We start from the raw sequence: 6,281 nt of genomic DNA, 5'->3' as shown, positions 1-6,281 counted from the left end.
GCTAAATATTCGCAAACAAAAAATGACACAATTCTGGAAAAAATTATGTAAAAATGGAAAGAACTTTCCTTACTAGTTTATTGTGGAATAGCATTCTTACGATGCACATAGGAGTATTGTCATCAAAAACCTGGCCATAATTATTTTTCGTGGTTTTTGTTATTATTTCTGTTTAAAATGAGTATTCCTACAAGAAAATACAATATAAACCGAGTTTTTGTTATTTTTATTTTTTTACGAAAAACTAAAAAAATTGATTAATGGCCTGTACTCCGCCTGTCGACATTATTTTTCCCAAAATTTTTTCCTCATCCCTAATACGCAATTCTCAGTTTCTTTTCTCTCTTCCCCAACGTTAATTAAGATCACCCAAAATAAAATACACTAATAACATCAGTAAATTTAATTTAAAAATAAAAAACGTTGCATAAAGTAAGGAGTATTTTCTATCAGAAAGTGAAAAACTAATTGACCCTCGATTCTCTAAAGAGCACCTAAGAGCACCCAGTTTTTGTTGCATTGTGTTAAAGAATATATAAACTAACTCATAAGTTTCAATTCATCGCAGAATAACGGGGTATACTAAAACAAAATAATTAAAGTTCAAATAATAACTTACCAAAAATATCAAGTTTTTAGATACTAGTTCTAAGCCCGAATTAAAATAGAAAAAACCATCTAACATTTTCAAAACTTTATTAATATCGTTAATAAATAACTGAAGAAGAATTCTCCATTTAAATTTTTTTAGATTTCTATCACAACACTACGATATCGCATATAGAATAACACTTACCAAAATACTTCGAATTCAAATAAAAATGAGGTAAATGTAACAGTTAACTTTGAACTCATTTTTTAACAAGACACGATCAAAAAACAAAAAAATGAGTGCAGCATATTGACACAGGTATATTTTGCACCCACTTTGCCAAACTTTTTGGTGTCAATTTTGATTTTCAGAAAATCGACTTATGACCAGGTTTTTACTGCAAATACTCCTATGTGCGATGATGGAAAGCTTTGCACTTTTAAAACAGAGCATTCAAAAATCGCTTATCGATCTCAATCACCCTATAAGGTCTGAAGAAACAGATTTTTATTTAATAAATGAGATTATTGAAGTACTGGCTCCAATAAATTAACAGTTGAATCTCTTTGCCGTTCTGATTCTAACTTGTGTACAGCTGATAGTGCTCTTAAATTTCTTTCTTTAACAAACTGAGGACAGCTTTTATTAATCGCTTGAGCTTGCGACGGCGAGCAGAATTATCTGGTGTTCCTGCTCACCTACAGAAATAAAAAGTAATTTTCGAAAACTCAAGCCCAGAAGCAGGGCTGCCGAAATCGCTACTAAGGGAGTATTTGTACTCCCCATGCATAAACCGTACTCCCATACTCCCCACTCTTCAATTTTACTCCCCTCAAAAATATTCATAAAAATTGCTATAAATACATCCATTTCTTTTATACTGACCTATGCCATTGTCGATGTGGTTGGTATCTGGGTAAAAGTATCTGTCAAACTTTAAATTTCAAGTCCAATATAAGTTCAAGTGACCTCAACTCAAGTGTATAAACTTGTAACAAGCTAAATGGAGACGCTATAAAATATAATGTAAAATAAGTTTTAACTTTTTTTTCATATTATGCAAATTCCAAAATAAATGACAACCTTCAAAAGAACTTTTGAAAATTTTTTTTTTAAGAATATCATAACTTATCTTTTTTTAAGTATTTTGTTTTTCACATTAATGAATTTATTATTAATTTCAACTTTTGAATTTTTTATATTTTATAGTACTTATTATTTTTTTTTTTTTATTTTTTACATATTCACCCTTACTCCGATTAACAACTATCAATTGATAGTTGATAAAAATTAAATTTCTATATCTTATTATTTAATAAATACAAATAAATACAAACGAGAATGGTTATTAATTAAAATTTAATTGAAAAATAATATTAAAAACATTTAAGTTTTCCCATAAATGAAAATTATTCCTATTTCCGTGACCCACTTAGAGGATCATAATGTTTAGTTTTTACTAATTTGTTAAAAATGAAATAAAATGTGTTTAAAGTTTTCAAAAATTACACGGTGAAAGAAGGCGAATGGAATAATGTATTTAATGTATTTATATTAAATAGACTTCTACATGTTTTTTTTTTATAAGAAAACTTCCGTCTTCAAAAAAAAGTGACGAATCTTCTGAATTTCTTGAAAGTATTAATTTAATAGAATTTGTTTAGTTTAATAAGAAAATCATTTTATTATGTAAATCGCATTAATTAGATGTGGGATCCTATAAAAATAAAATGTTCAAAACTTAAAAATTACTCGTCTAGGAACATATACCTGGAAATCGTTTCCTTTTCAGATTTCTGAAGGAAAAATTATATAGGAGATAATTCTATAAAAATTAAGATGAACATTAAGGATCGGAACTGTTGATTTTATGAGAACATCTTCTTAACTTGTTTGTTTTGAGAAATTTATAAAAATGAGACTCACATAAGCACATCCACATAGAATGATTAAGAAATCTTTTTATGTTAATTCGAGTTTTTTAAGAATAAATCTTTTATTAAAATTAATTGTGAATTTAGCACAATTTGTAAATATTTTTATGTTAATAATAAAAAATCAAATTTTTTACTTTGCATACTCCACTTGAGCGTGAAATACTCCCCTCAAAACATTTAAAGTACTCCTCAACGCAAATTCGAAACGGCAGCCCTGCCGTAAGTAAGAAGTAAGAAATTTATTTTCAAGTCCCAACAAAACAACATTAATAAAGTAAATTACATCAATTTTAAAACGTGAAGGTGCTGTCAACGATGACTATATTCATAACACTGAACCTGTTGGCTGTTGCTGTTCCATCAAGCTGCGAAGAGAAACTTTCTTTGAAAGAAAAATTAGAAAATTAAATAAAAAATAGTCTCAAAAACATAGAACCCCAGCAAAATAAAGAAGCGGCTGATGAAACGGCTTTAATTAAGCTTTCAAAATAGGGGTGCTGCTTTTTGATGACGGGATAAAAGAAAAATACTTAGAGCAGGCACATAAATATTTAATGTCCATCCCTCCAACGAGTATTTTCTGTTGCTGCAGGTTTTGGAACCAAATTTAGAAGCAGACTTGCAGCTAAAACATTGGATCCTTTGCTTTTTATTCGATTTTATTATAAAAATAATTCCAAATTAATTTAATTTAATATAACATTTATTTTTTTTAATTACTTCTTAACTAAACCTTCAGACTGAATTAATTATGAGTTAATGTTTAGAATATATAGTTTATTCCGTTAGGAATATTTTTTTAGTTTTTGTTTAAAGCTATATTGTTTTTGTTTTACTTGTTTTGTTTGTTTTTATGAAGAATATTATTTTTTTTGTTCTTTGTCCGTTGTTAATAATAAAAATTAATGCATAAAACTTGTGTTTTGCCTCCAAAGTTGAGTCTAAAAATATTTTTCAAATCCCGGGATCGGAAAATCATCATCAATCTCTAGTTGTGAGCCACGTACAAAGCGCGATTTTTAGAGATTCTAGAGTAGAAAGTTCCTTCCGAATAGAATACCATTTGCTAGAATGTTCCTCTGACATAGTACCATCCCAATTGTATTTCTTTCGCTAGAATTCCTGCATGATAATTTTAATGCCGATTACAACAGGTGCTTGGAACCCAACAGGATAGAAGATTTTATACGACTCCGACAAAACTCGACACGCTTAGTAAAATACGAGAAATCACTCAAACTAACTTTATAAGAAAATGAATCCTTTAACGGTGACCACCGCAAACCTAAAAGTTTGACCGAATTGCAATCTTGCTTAAAGGGCCCAACCCATAGAATACGTTGCGTCCGTTCCGTCGAAGTTTTCAACTGACAGCTTGATAAAATACACACGTTCTTATGGGAAGCGACCCATAAGCGACGGATCGGACGGAGACGGACGGATTCGACGGAAGAAGTAACCCAACTTTCTACTTTTTCATTCGTCGTATCCTTTCACATTGGTTGTCAACAATAGATCAGTTCGATTTTCTGTTTCTGAGTACACACCGGGGAATTTCAGAACTAAGAACTGAGTTCTTTTCTTCTCCGATTTAATGAATTGTGAACTTTAATTGTTTATTTGTGAAGAAAATGTAATAAAAGTAACATTTAATGATATATCAAATAAATTATATCAATTAAATACTCAAATTCTATTGTAGCGTTCAATTTTACTATGCCAAAATCATACATACAACTCATAATTTGTTATAAAAAGACTTGTGTCACTCGAGGACTGCCACGGTAAAGCTATTGCATTGCATTTTTTATCGACTTATGCAATTATAATTTATTTACCTACACTACACAAAACCAAAGATTATGTTTTTTTTTATCTACCTATCAATTCATATACAACAACAAGGTCACATTTGAAAACATGCATACTGCATACACACAATCTCATAAACTTCTCCAGACAAAAAAAAATAAGAAAACAAGAATACTCTTTCTCTTCTGATGTAATATCGCAAGCGCAATGCAACGCTTTACTCGTTCACAAATCACAAGAAGTTGAACAAGAAACAGAAGAATGCGAAGAGAAAAGAAAATACAGATAATTTTTTTTTCTGATTTATTCTGCAGACAGCATTTATGGTCTTCTTCCTTACTCCTCTCTTTGTTGTCTAATACAATTTTTATAACCCTCTCTGTCTGACTTAAGGAAGTTGAACAAGAATCAGAAGAAAATAATAAAATACATACACACCATACCATACACTTATAGCGAATTATCTATGTGTGGGGTGTAATAATTTTTCGTTACGAAATTTCTTGGTTAGCTCCCCATGCCAGGCCTGCGTTAAAATCTATGCAATAGCTTAAAAACTGTTTATTTTATTTTATTAAAAAAAAGAACAACAATAATAGTTAAAAATTTCTTGCATCAGAACTTCCTTAGTGCACATTCAGCGATAAAATATCGAACACACCTTGGAATTTGAAGTGAGCTGCCAAAAAGCAATCCGTCATACTACGTATTCTATGGGTCACCCCTTTCTGTCCCATCCTTCAACTTCAACGGATCGATTGACGGAACGGACGCAACGGATTCTATGGGTTGGGGCCTTAAGAGGAAGGTCACTGGATTCTCTCCAAAGAATACGTTGAAAATTTGTATGATGATTTTCTGAGACGTTTATTTGGCGATACATTTTTTCTATATCGCCCGAGATAGTGTATTTATGACGACGAAAACGAAGACAAATGTAGAATAAATCTCGTTGATGTGTCTGACCAATAAGAAGAGACTCGTTTAGAGACGGGTTGCATCCCGACTTGGCAGATGCGTCAAAAACGAACCTAACCTTGGTTGTACTGTTACCAGTTTTAACGACTGCATGATGTGGCAAATAGAAACACGATGATGAAAGTCGTGGAATTTGGATAGGATGAATCTCCTCCATATATCCTAGCTCTAGGTATTCCCTCATAAATCGAACATAACTCTTGTCTTCAATTCGGATCAGAATCCAACCTCTTCTCTAACGAACGAAAACGATTCATTGCGACACCGAGACTGTTTCCAAAGTCAATTGGTTGGTCCGATTTGAAAGGTAATTGCACCAAATACCTCCCATCTGGTAAACGCGAATGATTCTTTACCAATATATCTTCAGCACGTTGGTCTTCAACAGAAAGGATGGGTTCGACATGAACTTCTTCTTAACGCTCAATATCGAAGGATTCCGATGTGTCCAAATACGTTATAAAAGAACTCACACTTCCCTCTGTTCGAGATGTAAGCTGTCCCATCGTACCACAAACTACCCAGCCAAAAAGAGTCGGAGTCAAATCGAGTAACCCTTGCTTACCCTGCACACCTGAACCAGTGAATAGGACGAAAATAGTTCACGGTCAAAAATTGCTACTTCAGAACTAGGTACGAAGGATGTCAATTTAGAAATAACGTAGCATTGGATTTCAATCGAGAATTGCGAATAACGTGAGAAAAGTTGAAGTGTTACAACTCCATTTGTAACACCTGCTGCAGTGGATCCAACACCTACCACCGGTATACTCGCCTTCTTCCTAACCTAACTAACCCTAACATCTAAACCATATTTTCCGTAGTGAAGGATACCTGGGATCCTGAATCCAGCAACAATCGAATATTTTGATACTCTCCTTGGTTGTTTTGAACTCTTCCAACAGCTGTAGGCAATAAAGTGTGAGAAAAACTATTTGAAAACGACGAGTTACCTTCTGCGT

Source organism: Episyrphus balteatus, chromosome 1, assembly GCF_945859705.1.
Source record: "Episyrphus balteatus chromosome 1, idEpiBalt1.1, whole genome shotgun sequence".
Taxonomy (NCBI): domain Eukaryota; kingdom Metazoa; phylum Arthropoda; class Insecta; order Diptera; family Syrphidae; genus Episyrphus; species Episyrphus balteatus.
This window is presented reverse-complemented; position numbering follows the sequence as displayed.